Below are 18,167 nucleotides of genomic sequence, written 5' to 3'. Positions count from 1 at the left end.
ACTCCTTGCAAGATTTTGCTTCATTTTTTTATAGTGGAAAAAGAAAATGTGTTGTTCACTTTAGAGACAGAAGAACTGTGAACTTTTGTTAATGTCTCTTTCTGAAAACTTCTTCTCTAGGTGGGGACAGATCACAGAAATTTATAACTTAAAACTTCAGAAGATACAGTCAGAATAGAGGAGGAAGCAGCAATAGCTGGAGGGTAACCAACAGGGAAAAGGAAAATAGGTATGTTATTTCATAAAATGTCATATACAGACAAACGTGGCTGGACAGAAAGGAATAATACAAGCACAAAGTATCTATTACTAAAAAAATATACACTTGCTTGTATTCATTGTTTTTTCCTCATGCATCTTTCTTTGCCACCTCTCATACAGATTCCATGTCTATTGCTGTATTTTCTACTGCTTTGTCACATTCATATTTTTCATTACTTTATCCTTCTGTTTCTTACTTTTCATATATTCTCCTATACGTATAAGCTTTTTCACCATTTTAGCTGAGCTTTCAACAGATATTCTTTTCACTCTCAGAATTATCTCAGAATCTAATACCACTCTACTCCACATCTTGATATCAAAACTTGTTATGTTGTGTCATGCAAAAGGTCTGTATTCAATTTGCTTCCAGAAATTCTAAATGTTGGATATTGGCAACATTGAAATTGAATAGCTCTGAACTTCAGCTTTTAATTTGGACCTTTTTTTTCTGCGTTATTTTAGCTATGTCATCTTTTTTTTGTTTTTGATGTGAAAAGTGGGATATTTATCACATGCAAAAGTCTGAACAGCAGAAATTAAACCTGTACCTCATATAAAAGAGGGGATCCCACAAGACTCCAACTCAGCATCAGCCAACACTGCTCCCTATCAAGGCAAAGGCTTGGGCTTTGCTGGCTGCATTAGGAGTGTGCAGTTGGTCAAGAAAAGTGATTACTGCCTTTCTGTTCAGTGAGACACATCTGAAGTTCATCTTGACTTTCCAGTGCAAGAGAGACATGGAGACACTGGAGAGATTTCAAAAAAGGGCCACAAAGATGTCCAAGCACAGCATTTTTGATTGGAACTCATATACTTAGTTTTCACTTCAGATACAGATTCTCCTGTTATTTCTTCTACTTTAATCATACCTACATGTGATGATTACAACTAGTTATTCTAAAAATTATGTCATCATTTCAAGATAAAGAAGGAGTCTAGATGAAGGATGAAGGCTAATGTAGCAAAGATGACATTATGTCGCTTAGCAGCAGAGTTTTGAATGGGTTTTAACACTGAAAGCACAAAGTTTTGCAATTTCATGAGGCAAGAGTATGGGCACATAATCTGTTTCAACATCTCTGTTTTCATATTAATTTTGTGTATTAATGGAGTGAGATCCTGCTCTCTGAGAATTTTTTTCTCTCATGATCCATATGACACATATGGTCATGGCTTTCATATCCTCAGAAAATGGAGATCAAAAGAATCAGAATATTTATATAGGTCAGGCACCAGCTTTCCTTAGAAGTGTAAAACCAATCATTTGTTCTGCAGGTGACAGCAAAAATTATTGGGCCATTCAAGGAATCATTTGCCTAGGAGTTTTTGAACAGACTGAACACGTTCACATGAAAATGAAATGTTCACATGAAAAATTTTGATACTGATGAATTTGTTAGAAAAGATCTTATCAGAAAAATTTCAACAATTTTAAATTCCTCTAGGCATTGGGACTATGTCTTCAGTATTCATAAGGCTTTTTTACAGTTTGGGTGAAACCCAAGGCATGAGCTTGGCTCCAAGAGAGATGAAGAAATCAAATTCAAATTAACAAAAAAAAAGTTTTAAAAATGTTTCATTTTGGATTGGAATAAAGAAAATAAAAATAATAATTAGTACTCCATTCACAAATAAAAATATCATATTACTTATATACAATGTAATAGAATGTAATAGATATGTATAATGTATAGATCATGTATCTTAATGATGAGAATTTTCAATTAATTTAGAACCACTGTGGAAGTGTGAAAGATGCTAATTAAAATATTATTTAAGTTGCTTATTAAAGATTTTTTTTCCCAGGCATCAAGTCATAATAGCAAAGGTCTCATCACAGCCTCAGTACTGAACAGGAACATCAGAATTAACAAGTTTATTACTATCTAAGCACTAGTACATGCTGTTCCATTACAAATACATGTAGAAAGCTTAATTGACTGCCAGGTGCCCATCAAGCTGATTTGTTACTCCCCCTACTCAAAAGAACATGGAGAGAAAATGTGACAAAAGGCCCATGGATTAAGATAAAGAGAGGAGATCACTTATCTAATATCATCATGGGCAAAATAGACTTGACTTAAAGAAATTAGTGTCCTTTATTGTCAATTAACAGCAGTTAATTAAAAGAAATAAAAACAAAACTAAAACCATCTTTTTCCCTACATCTCCTCCTTTCCAGGCTCAACTTCACTCCCAACTCTTCCACATTTCCTCCTCAAGCAGTTTGGTGGATTGGGGATGGGGGTTGCAGTCAGGTCATAAAAATTTGTCCATGCCACTCCTTCTTCCCCATGCTCTTGCCCTGCTCCACTGTGTGGTTCTTTATTAAATATATCATTGCAGAGGTGCCGCCAGTGCCACTGATGGGCTCAGCGCTGGCCAGCAGAAGGTCTGCCTTGGAGCTGACTGGAAGTGGCTCTGTCTGGCTTGGTTTTCTCCTGATTTCTCCTGTCACAACCCGTCCCTGCAGCCCCTGCCATGGAAATTTTGCCACGTAAACTCAACATGTTTTCTTACTCAGGACAGTACCCAGAATAATATTTTGATCTATAGCAAAAGCTCACAGGTACTGCTGGAAGATTTGAACTGGAACATTTATAAATATGGCATTGTTCTTATTATTTCCACTGGAAGCAAGCTGGATAAGATGTTTGTTTCCTTTCCCTTTACCTTGCCCAGAAAGATCTGTAAATTTTTGGTGAGAAGTGAATGAATGCAAGATTTTATTGGCTAAACAAACTATACATGTCGCAATCATATGCAGAACTTTTTACCAAATATAGCTGCTGCTTGCTTCTAGTTTTAACTTGTCTGAATTTTTGACTACAAATCGAAATTATCTATATTCAGCATTAACATTCCCAAGTAGTTTGAATGGTTCAGTGAGGATAAATAGAATCTGGAAGATGCCCAAATTTAGAGCAGTAGCTGGTAATTCTCTTACTTATAATTGAAGGTATGTAAATTATAAAGGGGAACAATGTTTGCACACTTATCTTGGATTTTTATAATGAATTTTGCTCTTCTTGAATACTCTATTATCATACTTGCCATATGTGAAAAGTATCACTAGGATAGAAAGCTTTTTCTTTTGCCAAATTTATTCAGGAAACAAGATTCTCGAGTTTGGTAGCCTCTTTATGCCAGACAAATAGATCTCCTTTTTTAAAATTTGTTTTGTTTTTACAATGAAAAATTGTATATTTCTTTACTAAAACTCTTTTTGCTCTTTCTCAGAACAGGTCAGAATGTATATCTACTTTCATTGCTGTTTCTCAGAAGAATTGATAAAAGATGCAATTTCACTTAAAACAATTTGTTTGGGCTTTGTTTGTTGCATAAATTGTGCTTAGATGAGTGGAATGGTTCAGTGAGTCAGGTTTTGAGAAAATGCAATTTAAATGTATGTAAGAAAATAATTTCTGTTATCCTTTTCACTATGTGCATGTCAGTGCTTTGCAGATCAGAGCACTGGAGTAGTAACATTTTCTCTTAGGTTCTATAAACTGGCACAAAAGAATTGCAAAGTTGAGAATTATGTTTAGACTTTTTGCATTGTGTTTAATAATACATGGTAATAACGTGCTTCAATATGCATAGATTGCAGTAAGCATAAACTTTGCAAGAAAGCTAGTGACACTTCATGCTCTTTTCTATATTCATAAGCAACACATTTCTTCAAGATATGATATAGCAGTAATTTCAAAAATAAAAAGTCTTTTGCATAAAACAGATAAGAGGTTATTGCAAACAGGCATCTAAATATACTATATATATACTAAATATACTATATACCATATCCCATTTTCTTGTTACCAAAGATTTTACACACCTAACTATGCAAATCCATGAGAACCAAATGCATAAACTGCTACATGATTTGACATTATCCTCCAATTCAAAATTGAACTAAAATCTACCATTCTCTTTTTTTCCTCCTTCAGGCATATTTAAAAGGCTATTATGCTCAAATTATATATTTCTTCAAGCCATCTTCATTTGAATTATTTTTGCTACCAAATAAGCCACAATATCTTGAGAAGTATATCAACCTGAATAATGGAAGTCCAAATTTACTTGGTGAAAAGAAATAGTATTTCATCTTTTCTGTTGCTGGTGCTTCAGTAGAGAACTGAGAAAGGATAAATGCTGCAAAATTTAATAGAAAATTTTAAAGGGAATTGATAACCTTGTACTATTTTAAATGCATAGAAAGGAGTACTCAGCAGTAACCCAAAATGTTAAGTGTCATTAAAAATAAATTTCTGAAATTTTCTACTTTGAAGAGGTTTTGAATGGCAACCACTGCACCTGTTGCCATTCCTGGGCTCATTAAGAAGACAGATTTTTCTACCATAGCTTTAGATACATTGCCTTCATTATGCTTCAAATGCAATATTTTATAGCACTATATATGAGTATATATTTGTGGGGCGGTGTGGTGAAGATAGTGGAATCTACAGGTGAGACAAGTCTCAAAAATAGATTTCTATCCAAGGGTGAAAATTCATCCTTAAAACCCATAGATACTCAAATGAAATTTGATTTTTTTCAAATCTCACAATTTGTTCTATCCTGCTCTAAAACCTGGAGATACTTTTAAAGTGTAATAAAGTTATTTTGAATAATAATCAAGGTTTCATTAGCCAAGCAGTGATTTTGGAACATCTGTTTAGAAAATTATATCAGCATCTTCATCTTTTAGAGCATTATATGTTTTTCATTCTTCCTGAAGCTCCATCAGGAAGTCATAGACGAAGAGGAAGTGAACTCTTGGATTTTTTATGGAAAATTTATTTCAACATAGCACATTTCATTTATAATGGAGAAAAAGTTTCCATGTACCTTAAAAAGGGGAGAAAATGAATGTATGATTGCAATCGTATGTGTAAATCAATTTAAGAAACATGCATAGGAATTAATTTGATTTTATAATAATGAAAAATACTTCTTGATTACAATAAAAATTTTATATTTGTATTTTACACAGCTATAGCTACAACCTCTTCATGACCATGCCAAAGACTTTTGGCAATTAGTCTGCAGTAAAAATATGATTTATAAGTGATTATTCTAAACTTAGTGCTAGAAACAGCGTGGAAATGGAGAGATATTCACTATTCCTGTTAAAATAGTGCTGTGGGGAACAAAAATAAATTGAGAGGAAAAGAAGAGAGTACATAGGCAATGGCCAGATAAGGAGATTTTTATGACACTGTATCTAGGTCATAGCCCCAGACCTACATTTTTATTCAAAAATATCTAATACAAATGCAGGAAAATTATTTGAAGAACTGTAATTGGAAAACTTCCTCCAGGTTCAACATCTTAACCAGCTCACTGCATTCTTATTCTGGCTTTATCTTGCTTTCCTTTTCCCTTTTTTTTGTTAGTAAGTCTTGATTGTCTTCTATGTGATCATGTAGTTTGATAGTGAAAAAAAAAAAAAAAAAAAGATGGGCTAGATGAGAAAAATGGGACAATTAAGAAAAAGAAATTGCCAGACAAGTAAAAAAAGTCTACTTTAAACACCAGAGGCTGAGAAAAACTTTATATTTGTCTTTCTGCCTTACTGTTTGCTAACAATTTTCTAATCGCTAGGCAATCATCTGCTAGGTACTGAAACATTACCTTTGCACAGAAATTTTAAAAGAGAAAAGATAACAATCTCTTTCTCCACAAAAGGTATTATTATTAGCCTGTGGGTAATTTTGGAACAATTTCCCACTACTTCCAGAGATTTTGAGAAGTTTTAGAACTGATTCTCTCTCAAAACCAAAACTGTTTCTAACCATCCTTTTAGATTGCTCGAAGCTGCTCGACATCGCTTTAAGTCATGTCCCGTGCAGGTTACATCAGGCTCCCTTCTCAAGTGCTCGTTCCCCTTGCATTGGTACCCAAAGCTGAGAGCCCTTCATCTGGCACCTTTCAGTGACACCTAGACTTTGCCTACATGGACTCGAGGAGACAGAACTGAACTTAAGCATCAGAGTTGGCCTTGAAAGTCACACGGTCACAGCCGTTTCGTATTTTGTTCGTGAGGCTTTGTGCAAGGCTTTTCTGCTGCATTATTTACCAACAGAAGCCCTGTGTTCCCAACCACTGCCTGGTTCTTAAATCATACAGGTGGTTTGCTCCTTCTCACTTGCCCTCTTAAATGATGTTGCAGAACCACAGAAGCAGGCAGGGCTATTAAAACTCCAAATAATCCTTGGTGCCCAGCGTTTTCCTTAGGCCATTGAACCACAATAATATTCTGGCTTTTTTATATATTTATAAATAAAATGGGGAGATTAATAAAATCTATTTAAAATGTGGACCTAATTTGTAAATTAAAACATCTTGAAGGAATATGTTGCCTATATACCTGATTAAGTTATTACTGAAAAAAGATTTTTACAATTAATAAAATACAATTTACTCTGCCTAGAAGTCTGCAGAGGTATACCTCTGTATAAAGCTATGCTGCCATAAGGAAATATAATATTCTTTTATATACTAATGTAACTAAAAGATTAAGATTGAAATTTCCAAAATTTCAATTAAGAAAAAATAGTAAATATGGGAGAACACAGATAGCACATTAAAGCTTTAAGCTCAAACCATGTTGAAAACTGTTTGTGCTTACCTACTTGATTTTCTTGCTGTCTCGACCTCATTTCAGTATTTCCCAGTCATTCACACAATCTAAATAAAACATATTACAGAGCTGTCAATCTTTTTGTACTCTAAGTTTATGTCCTTTCTATGCAAATATACACATCATATGTGATCATGTATAATGTACCCCAATAAACAGGACTTTTGCCATTGCTGGTAAAAGGGATTGTCTTGGCCCACATTTCTTTTAATTTGTATAATAAAATATATTAATTAATTTGTTTAATAAAATAATAAAACAGCTGACTGGTGGCCAACTAAGCACTGCTTCAACTGTTTCTGCTGAAATATCGTCAGTGCCACCTCTGACTCATCAAAGTTGTCATTTAACAACGTGTAGCATTTTTTTATATTGTGTCTTGGGACACTATTTTGCAATTGCAGCCTGTGGCTGGGAAAAATGCAAAGGACACAGATTATGACTTGCGAAGATATAAAACCAATAAAAAGTGGATTCCAGTCCTGGAGACATAGAAAGATTCACCATGAGCATCACTCTTCTCTGCAGACTTGGCCAATGCCTCTTGTAGTCCACTTATTTCCCATTCCCCATGGGAGGACTGGCACCACTGATTTTAGGACCCAAAACCACACTGGTAAGAGAGAATAACACCAGGAGAAATGGATAAACGGTTTTGGGGTTTGTTTGCTTGATCGACATAAATGTTTTATTAATGCAGTTCCTCTTTTAGCCAGATGCTGAGTGGAAATATTACCTTAGCTGGACTAGAGATAAATGTGAAATTTTCTGTTCAGTTTCCTAAAGTTTTAATTAAGTTGAAAATTGTATTCTCAATTTTTATATTGTCTTTTGTCCATATTAATATTCTGTATATGTATATGCATTTTATTGATATGTATGTGTATACATCATTGTAATATTTATCCATCTCATCTTTCTTTAGGAATCTGATTTTGGTTTACCTTTAAATATGATATTAGAAACTCAAGCTCTTCCCTATTGTTCTGCTTCTACCACACCCCTCATCCATCATCATTTTTAATGTGTTTCATCTGCTTTCACAAATCCTTCCATGGCAGGTGTTCATAAATCTGTTTGCTCCCAGGATATATTCTTACCCCCTAAGCTTATTAACTCGTAGTCCCTATTTCCTAAACTTACGAGCTAACAGATTTTCCTTCCCTCACAGAAATCCATTTGCCTCAGCAATATGTATGCTTTTTTCTCCTGTGCTGAGGTAGAAATTCCCTGTTTCAGACAGATAATCTCGTAAATGTCTCTCAGGGAGCAACACAGAAGGAAGGCAAACCAGTTTATTTCCACAGTTGAGGACAGCAAGAGTGGGGAATAATAATGAAGCAGTTCTTGTATTACTTGAAATTTAAGTTAGTTGATTAGCTAGGTTTGGAATATAATAGAAAAGCTTTCTATAGCATTTCTGAACTATCCAATCCTATGCGTAGAAACAAAGCACGATTCCTCTTGCTTATGTAAAAGCTGCCCACTGTTTTTTAGATACAATATATGTACCAGGGAAGGAGTAGATAGTGGTCTTAATCTGTGTTCTTTGAAAGTAAACTGATGATTGCAAGGATGGCTCAGTCAATATCTTGAAGAACAGTTTCAGATTTTCTGAAGTGAATTTTTGTAATGACAATTTTTATTCCTAAAGGTGTGATTTTGACAATGTTTTTCAATGAATAAGAGGAAAATAAGAATGTTAGTTCTTTAACTGGGGGAAAGGGGAACAAGAAAAAACAAAAGGGAACAGGAGTGAGCTTGAGACAGTCCAAGGGGACAGGAATCTGGATTCAGGTGACATCATATGCTCATGATTATTCCACTAGACCTTGGTTTAGGGCACAAGAGATCGGCAGCTATACATTGCAATATATAGAATGCTTGCAACATTGTTGGACACTTGAAAGGATATTTGAATAAAAATGAAAACAGGAAAATACAAAGCTAAAATTGACTAATCAGTCTACTCCCCCCATCAAAGGGGTGTGTGTGGTGTGTTCTTTAATCTCATTTACCTTACACTGTCACTGAAAGAGAGGTCTTTCTGCAGATATTTTTAATATAAAGAGCAACAATACTACAGGAGGGAGAATGGAAGAGAAGTGACAATGATTTGTATTGGAGTATGCCATCCCTGTGTGCTAGGAAGCAAGTTATTTTAGTATCTTACTTGTTTCAGAATGTAGGCCTATTAGATACTAAAAATGGTAAGATTACCCTTTAAAAATCATTCATTATATAGTATGAAGTCTTGGAAGGGAGTCTAGGAAGAAAGAAGTACGCATTTCAATTTAAATAAAGTACTGTATTGTGATACTTACAAGAAAAACACAGAAAAAATCCATTTTAATGAGCCCTTATACTATATGGGGAGAAGAAAGCAGAAAGCTATATTTTTGAAATAAGCTGTTAAACCAATGAGAGACAGCAGAGAAAAGACAGATTTGCTGCCTAAAATGATCTCTGCAAGAGGTGGAAGCATAAGGCATAGAAAAAAGTTTCATCTTGCAAACCTCTTTACTGTTTTCTTTTCCAAAAATTGACACTTTCAATACAGATCCATGGCACTGCTGTGGATGATAAATAATAGTAAAGTTCATATAGTTGTCCTTTACACCCATGATTATTCATTTATTTACAAGGAAAACCAGAAGATAAAATTAAACAACTGGCATAACAGAGCTGGGAACTCTATTGTATGATGACAGGTAGCAGATAAAAGGGAAAATGTGAGGAAGTAATGGAGGGCAAGATAAAAGTACAGTAATTTTGACTGGAATAAAATTGTACATGCAACATAAATTTCATTTAATTAAAGGAATTCAAGATTTTAACACTTATTATATCTGACTTATTGCAGGATTCTAAATAATCATCAGTTTCCTTCTCCAGCTAAGACATCTTTATGCTTTTTAAATGTTCCATTTTAATATTATAAAAACTGTATTACCATGAATACAAAGATGATTTCAAAGTGAGATAATTTAGCTGCTTAATTTCAAAGCCGGAAACATCAGATGTATTTTGTCATTAGATTTGTTTTCTTCCAAAACTTAAGTAATAGAAAAATCAGTACAGTTCTGTGAAGCATTTAGATTTTACCAGAATTTCATTTTACCAGAGTAAAATGTGTCTGACAAGATTTTTCTATGCACTTCTGTGAACACCTATTTTCTGAAAGCATTATTTTGAAAGATTCAAAGAAATAGTTTAGCACTTCACCTTACCAATGGAACCATAACTAGCTTGCATTCAAAAAGCTAATCTTCTAGTAGATGAATAAAAGAAAAAATCGAAATCAGTTAAGCTTCCTCACAGAAGAGCACCAAATTATGAACAGCCAGAAGTAAAAAAGGTATAAAGGATCTGTGAATATAAAATGCAACAACCCTAGCAAGGTCAGAAATAACCCAGAGTTAAATTTAAAAGGAAAAAATCTCCCTAGGCTTGTATTAAAAGGGTAAATGCTGTCTTTCTGCATAGCTAGAGCAGTGATATACAGCTATAAGTGTGAAGTATTCTAATCAGAGGCATATCAGTTTCTGACCTTGAAATCGAATATCTGAATGAGTCAAAAAAAAAAAAATGAGATTAGATAAAAACTACATGAAGACAGGTAGCTAAAATAGATTATTTTAGCAAAGCTAGTGATTCTAGCTAGTAATTCTGCATGTAGCAGTCATAACTTGACTATCTTGGAATTTTCGTTCTATCCTGTAGCCAAGCTCCTTATCTGAAGTGTTTTTGGGTCCCTCATTTTGGAAGAGGTAAAATATTTTTTTCCATGCATAGCTGAGAATTGTGGAAACTGCAGTTAAGGAAACTTCCCAGTTTGGCCATTCACAAGACTCAGGCAGTCACACTCCTGTTAGCATTCAAAAACACACAATCACGGGGGATTATATGCGGTGCTTTTTATTAAGAGCTCTGGGAATCGGGGTATATTCAACCCAAATCTGACTCCGATCATATATCCGCGATGATGCTGTTTTTATACTCTATCGTTATGCAACTTACATGTTTATTATTAATTGGTAAAACTGGAAAACATATTCTTCACTTATTCACAATAGGACATCATAGAGGTTTCTCACTAATTGGCGTTTAAGTTCAAAGCACAATTAAAGAAAATAAGTTCAGAATAAATATAAAATCTATTTCTCCATTAAGAATTCAAGCAGTATTGAAAATCAGATGAAGACTACAAATATTAAGAGCTAAATGCAAAATTAATATATTTAATGTTTCCAACAATAGATTTACTAAGATTGCCATTTAATACCATTATGGTGTAATCCAAGGCAAATGTTTGGGTTTAAAAAGCTGCTAGATACAAGGCTTTTCTCTGTGCTGTGGTTTCAGAGTTCCTCATATCTGACACAACAGTTCAAGTACAGTAAGGCAGCAGAGATTCTCCCACTGCCCCAGTCACGTCCTTGGAGAAACATAGTTTGCATAAACAAAATACAGCATTCACTCTCAGCTGATATATAGAGTACCAAATAACAACACATTTTCTTAAATATCCCTGTTGTAGTGCAGCTTTTTGGATTTTTATTACTCAATGTCTCTCTTGGTTTTGTGGCATTTCCAGAGGATTCCAATATCCAAGGTACTTGCCAATTAAAGGAAGTGCTTTTCTCCATACTTAGCCCATGACCTAGACTGCATGGTTGGTTCCAGTCGAAATCCTGCGGCACAATTCATTTGTGCACCATGCCAGTGTTCAAGCCCTGGCTGGAGGCAAGCTGAGGACAGCACACACAACTCCCCACTTGCTCCAATGGGAACTGAATCATATTTTTGATCTGCAGAAAACTTCAGCTATTTTTTAAGGTAAATTTTTTCAAGTTATATATGTTTTCTTAAAAGTTCAAAAAGACATAGCCACAGTAAGGGGTAATAATTGAAGGTGAAAGTCTTACAAATGATTTCTTAGCATCTCATTTTTGTCTTTTAAATATAATGTTATTTATAAATTTAAGAGCTAATAAGAGTTAACTCATCTTTTTAACTTTCCTCGCCTCACACATCTGTATTTCTAAACTCATATCATTCTATAAAAACTATCATCTAGCAACCAACGGGTTTTTCTCTTATTCTAGCTTTGCCCTTTAGTAATGACATATTTTAATTTCAGATGTGTATTTCTGATTGAGAAAAATAGTATTTGTCGCTTGATGTAAAATGTGAATCCCATAAAACAGATATATTTATGCATAGGCTATCTTGCTTATGAGATATACATATAATATTTGTATTTCTAGTTTAAAATAATGGTTCAGAATGGCTGTATTGAGATTTTGACAATTTGACTTCTGTGTTTCAGTTATTGAAATGCTCTAATTTGCATATGAATATTCCTCAAGACAAATTTTGTTGTAACTCATCTGAAAGAACACATTGCAGTGGCATATTCCATGATCTTCACTTTTTGAAAGTACTTGTGATGAATGAGGGCTATGATAAATAATTTTTCACACTTTTTTGAAGGAGTTTAAGTTATTACAATCTTATTTAAGTTACTATGATTCTATTGATCCTAGGTATTTTTCATTCTTCAGACATGTAGTGTTTGAACACTTACAATATCTATTCTTGAAGTACTTGTGAGATACAGTAGTGCTACTGATATCATTTTAAAAATGCGAAGAGCGAGACAGAAAGGTGATATGTGGAACATGAAAGTTATGTAAGTGGTCTTGAAAATCTCTGTAAAAAGGATTCAGTCATGTATGCGGTACAAGACTGCAGAAAAAAAAAATTGTTTCAGAGTTTGAAGGCTGGATCTTATATCCTAACTGCTGAAGTATTTTTCCAAATAAAGTAGTAGATATATGAGAGTAATCTTTTAAAGAGTCACAGCTTCTTCTGAACACCTTTCACAAGCAAAGTCTTGTGAACAAAGAGTCAAATTCAGCAAATAATATCAGGGGGCTTTAAGTCTGTGTCCTGGTTTAGGGCAAATTTTGGCAGGAAACTTCTGAAGTGATCTCCTCTGAAAAAGCAGATTTCAACTGCCTCTCCCCAGCCAGTTTGGGAGAATAATCTCCTTGGATAAAAGCAAAAAAACTATTTATTTAACAAGCAAAATATTCACAAACATGAAAAATTTAATATTATTTAACAGTGAAACCTCTTGCTGTTCTGAAGAGATGGCAATTTCAGAAAGTCCTTGTCATGGGGCATAGCTTGGCTTGCTCAGTCTCTTGTCAGTCCCTCCTGCGAGGAAAATGCCATGTCCTGGGCTCTGGTGGGCTACAGGTGTCAGCTCCTGTTTTTTTTCCGGGTTTTTGGTCCAAAGCAAGGCTGATCATTTCCAAGAAAAAGGAAAGCCACATTCCAGGGAATTTCTCTGCCTCAGCTAGTTAAAAAAACAAACCAAAAGCAAAGGAGAGCTCTGTCCTGCTGTCTGTGCTGCAGACTGCACAGTCCATGAGAAGGAAAGCCTAAAGCTCTTATCTCTATGCTTTGAATACAGCCACCTCAGACATTCCACCACTTTTGCCTCTCCCCTGCTTTGCTCTCAGATCTAGTTTTAAAGGTGCAGAACGTATTTCTGGGCTAAATAGATGGATGGGAGAACAAGTAGGATACAGCATCATAAAGACACCCCAGGACAGTCGGCAAAAAGGAACAGGTGTCATTCAGTTAAGTATATAAAAAAATGTTCTGAATGAACACACATTTTGTACATAAATGAAGATCAGACTATACAGTATATTTTAGATTAAAAAAATGTCTAAATAGCAATATTTTGTCGACCTTAGATCTACTGTTACCATAATGTATTTGTAGAGTAAATTAACCATTTAAAGTGTTAATCAATTCACAAGATTCAGAATTTTTTACATAGGCTTATTTGCTCCCACAGAGTTTTTGGATTTGGAAAAAAAAAAAAGGATAAAACTTTTTAGGAAAATAATAATGATTTTTTTTTCTAATTATGTCATTTTAATAGGGAAAGTTAAATAGTATCCCCTTGGATACTATTTAAGTTTGTATCACTTATCTTATGTTCCAAAGGACTGAACTCGTCTTTATAGTTCAGTAAGCAGAAAGCCATTCCTTACTTACAGTTTTCTATATAATCCCATTGACATGTACTTGTTAAAATATTAACTGTGAAGTATTTAGGCCAGATTTAAATGCAGTAATAAGTAAGGGGATTTGCATAATACTGGGCAGTGATGGCAGCTTTGAAATGCCAGCATCATTTTTCACAATTGAAAGCATAGTGCCTTTGCAAAGAATCATTTATTAATACCAAACCACTGTTTCAATAAAGCATTAGAATTTCCTGCAAAGAATAGCCCTTGGGCAGCATTCTGAAGTAATAGTGAATTGCTATTCTAATCCACAATGGAACATTTTAATAAGTGTGATAAATGAGTCACAAAGGGCTTCAGATTTCAACATCGGTGGAATTAGAATCAGGCAAAGGCTGGGTCTGGGTGATAGATGTAGAGGATTTTTGTGGTAAACAGTTTGCAATGTCAGGACAATACCAGCTTATTGAACTTCCAGAGACTAAATTCCTGTCCATTTGTCATCTTGTTGCTAGCAGACATAGATATACATAGAGTAATAGACTTACATTCTTTATCAGCTGATACTATCTTGTAACTCCTGGACCTCTTTAAAGAGATCAGAAAATGAAACATTCAAGTAGAAAGAAGTGAAAAAAACCTCAAAAGACTAAATAAAACCATAATTTTTATTCCTGCAAATATTTTTATATTGTAAGCACAAAGCTAGAACAATTCCTGATACTACTGATAATACTCCCACTAAGTCACTCTGCTTTATGCAATGCTTTCAAACTTTTCTGAAACTATTTTTTGTTTGTTTTCAAACAAAAAAGAGAAATGATATGGCTACAGTATTAATTGGTTTTAGAATTAGAAACAGTTTTAATATTTCATGTTGAAAAAATAAGATATATTTTATATATAATATATAAAAATATTTCTGAAATCAGAAGTAATTTTGCTGTTTTTCTGTAGTTTTCCCTCTCACATCATATCAGTACTGGAGGTAATAATATTAGGATTTTAGAATATATGAAAGGCAAGAGAATGAAAAACAAGATGCTTATCTTTGACTATAATGGTGTGATTGAATTTTACTAGGCTAGGTCATACATTGAAAATAGATCCATGTCACATAATTTTTTGTGTTAAAATGGACTTTTGATATGTAATTTGCATGTTACACATGCACATATTTATATGTATACCTCTACTTATACATCTCTTAGTGCACACCAAAGCAAATGGACTCATGAAAGGAGTTAGGATTGGAAGCAGGATGAGCTGTAGTGACCTTGCCCTGTTTGTGGTTTTTAGGAATATGTGCCTGACAAAAAACTAAGTCAGGGCCCTGAACTTTAGAAGAATGAAATTCCAGCTGTTTAAAGAATTAATGGGTGAGATACCCTGGGAAACTGTCCTTAGGGGCAGTGGAGCTGACCGAAAATGTCAGTTATTTAAGGACAGTTCTCTTAGAGAGCACAAGAGCTCTCCATCCTGGTCTGTAGGACATGAAGCAGTACAGCCTGGAAACTGGCATGGATAAGCAAGGACCTGCTCCTCAAATTGATGAGTAAGAAGGAAATGCACAGCCAGTGGAAGCAGGGACATGTGGCCTGGGAAGAGTACAGTGGATGTGTAGGGTTGTGATCAGGAAAGTTACAGTACAGATGGAATGGGACTTGGTAAGGGGTGCGAGAAATAACAAAAGGAGTCACAGAATTTCCTGAGTTGGAAGGGACCCACAAGGATCATCATGTCCAGCTCCAGGCCCTGCACAGGACAGCCTCAAGAATCACGCCATGTGCCTGGGAGCATAGTCCAAATCCTTCTTGAGCTCTGGCAGACTAAGGTTCATGGCCATGGGTCATGGGAAGGGATTCTCTAAGTAATTAAGTCAGAAAAAAAAGGCCAAAAATAGTGTACAAATAAGGGAGAACTGGTGAAATAAGGAAGAACTGGTGAAAACACATGAAGAGCACTGAGACATTTAACAAGTTCTTGACTTCAGTTTTCACTGGCAGTCAGGCTTCCCATGTTTCTGAAGTCCCTGAACCTCTAGGTAGGGATTGGGAGAGCAAAGTCCCTCCCACTGTAATTGAGGAAGTTTGAGAACTGAAGGAACTGAACAGCCACCAACACACACAGGAAAGCAGGAAATATCACTTCTATTTTAAAAAGTGGAAAAAGGAAGGTCTGGGATCTATAGGGTGGGGAGCCTCATCTTTGTGCCTGGGAAGATCATAGAACAGATCCTTATGTAAGCAGTGTTCAGGAACATGCAAGACAAAGAGATGATTTGAGACATTCAGCACAATTTTACCAAGGGCAAGTAATTTCTCACTAATTTGGTTGCCTTCTATGATGGAGTGACTGCAATGGCTGATGAGGGAAGATCAGTCAGTGCTATCTATGTAGATTTCTGTAAGGTCTTTGCCATGCTCCCATATGACATCCTTATCTCCAAACTGGGAAGACATGGATTTGAAGGGTAGACCATTCAGTGGATAAGGAATTGTTTGGAGTGGCACATCCAGGGAGCTCTGGTCAGTGATTCTGTGTCCAGATGGAGGCTGCTGATGAGTGGTACCCATCAGGGCTCCACTTGGGGATGTGCTCTTGATATGCTTATCAATGATATAGACAAAACAATTGAGTTCCCCCTCAACAAATTTGCATTTGACACAAAACTGAGCAGTGCAGTTGACACCAACCCAACCTAAGTTTTTCCACAAGTAAGCTGCAGTTAGTTAATCTGCTACGTCAAGCAAATGTAATTATGACAAATGAGATTGTATAAATTTTAAAATTCTATGCTACAAAAATGTATTCTATACATCTATTAAAATAATTTAATTAACACACTGCCTTTGTAACTTGGGGGTTTTTTTTTGGTAGACTACTGAAAATAGAGTAAATATGTGTAAAGTGAAAATATCATTATTAAGGATAAAAATATATGTCATCTTTGCATCACAGCATCAAATTCAAACATAGTTCTCAATAAGAAATAGTAAACCCAGAAATACCTAATATAAATTTAAATACAACATACTCAACAGTACATCAGAGCAGTTCTTCCCATTTGTATGAGCAACAGATGACTGATACCTGCTTTTGCTTTTTTTCTGTGTTTGCAAGGTACCTTTTCAATGACAGAGCCTTAGTTTTTAAAGAAAAAAGTAAATACAAATCTGACAGAACATATGTAGTACAGCAAGAAAAGTACTTTTGTTGCTGTGTCATCATCTTAACTCAGAGTCACAATGTCAAATTTCAGTTTCATGTTGGTGTTCTTCCACTGTGATTGACACAGACTTCCCTCAGTACTGTACACTTAACTGTGTACTTATAAAATGTGTGTTTTGCTACTCCCAATCACATCATTGGGATTGTTCTATCAGAATTCTTAGCTTGGATGTAAGCTCTGAAATTTGGCTTTTTCCTAGTTGTACTTTCTGCTGACCAAAAATACTTTGGGATTTAATTTTTTTAATCCTGCTCACATGACAATTTCAGCTATATGTGTTTCATCTAGACCTGCTTATCTGTGCCTCATGTACTGACATGCATTTATTACTTGACTGAAGAGATCTGATCCTCAGATTTTAAAGCTGTTTTTCTGATATTTAAATGTATGTATCCGAGAGATTTTTTTAAAGGTGCAGACTTCTGCTGGCAGTTCTGTGCCCTTGGCAAATCAACAGGTTTCTGTTAAAATGCTTACATTCTCCAAGGGGCTTTTAATAATGCTTTATATCTTACAGTATTTACTGAAAAATTGTACTAAATAAGATTTTTCTTGCCTAAAAATTGATAAACGGGGTCCTATGTCTTGTACAAGTGTCGCAGGATTTTATAGCCTCTGGGAAGCTACAATTTTCAAAATCATAGACTAGGCTGCTCAGAAACCATCCAGTCTTTTCTTGAACACTTCCAGGAATTGGCCAACCACATCATCTCTGGGCAACCTTCTTCTGTGTTATATCCATCTCAACAAAGAATTTATTTCAGATATCTAATCTAAACATCCCTGAGTTTAAACCCCCTGTCCTATCAGTACATGCCACTGCACACAGTCCCTCTCCAGCTTTCTTAGAGATCCCTGCTAGCTATCAGAAGGCTGCTATAAGCTCCCTGAAGTCCAGGCTGAGCAATCACAACTCCCTCAGTTTGTTTTCACAGGAGAGGTGCTCCAGCCCCCTGATCATCTTTGTACCCTGCCT

Source organism: Zonotrichia albicollis, chromosome 5 (assembly GCF_047830755.1).
Source record: "Zonotrichia albicollis isolate bZonAlb1 chromosome 5, bZonAlb1.hap1, whole genome shotgun sequence".
Taxonomy (NCBI): domain Eukaryota; kingdom Metazoa; phylum Chordata; class Aves; order Passeriformes; family Passerellidae; genus Zonotrichia; species Zonotrichia albicollis.
The sequence above is the reverse complement of the archived record's forward strand: the minus strand, read 5'-3'. Positions refer to the sequence as shown.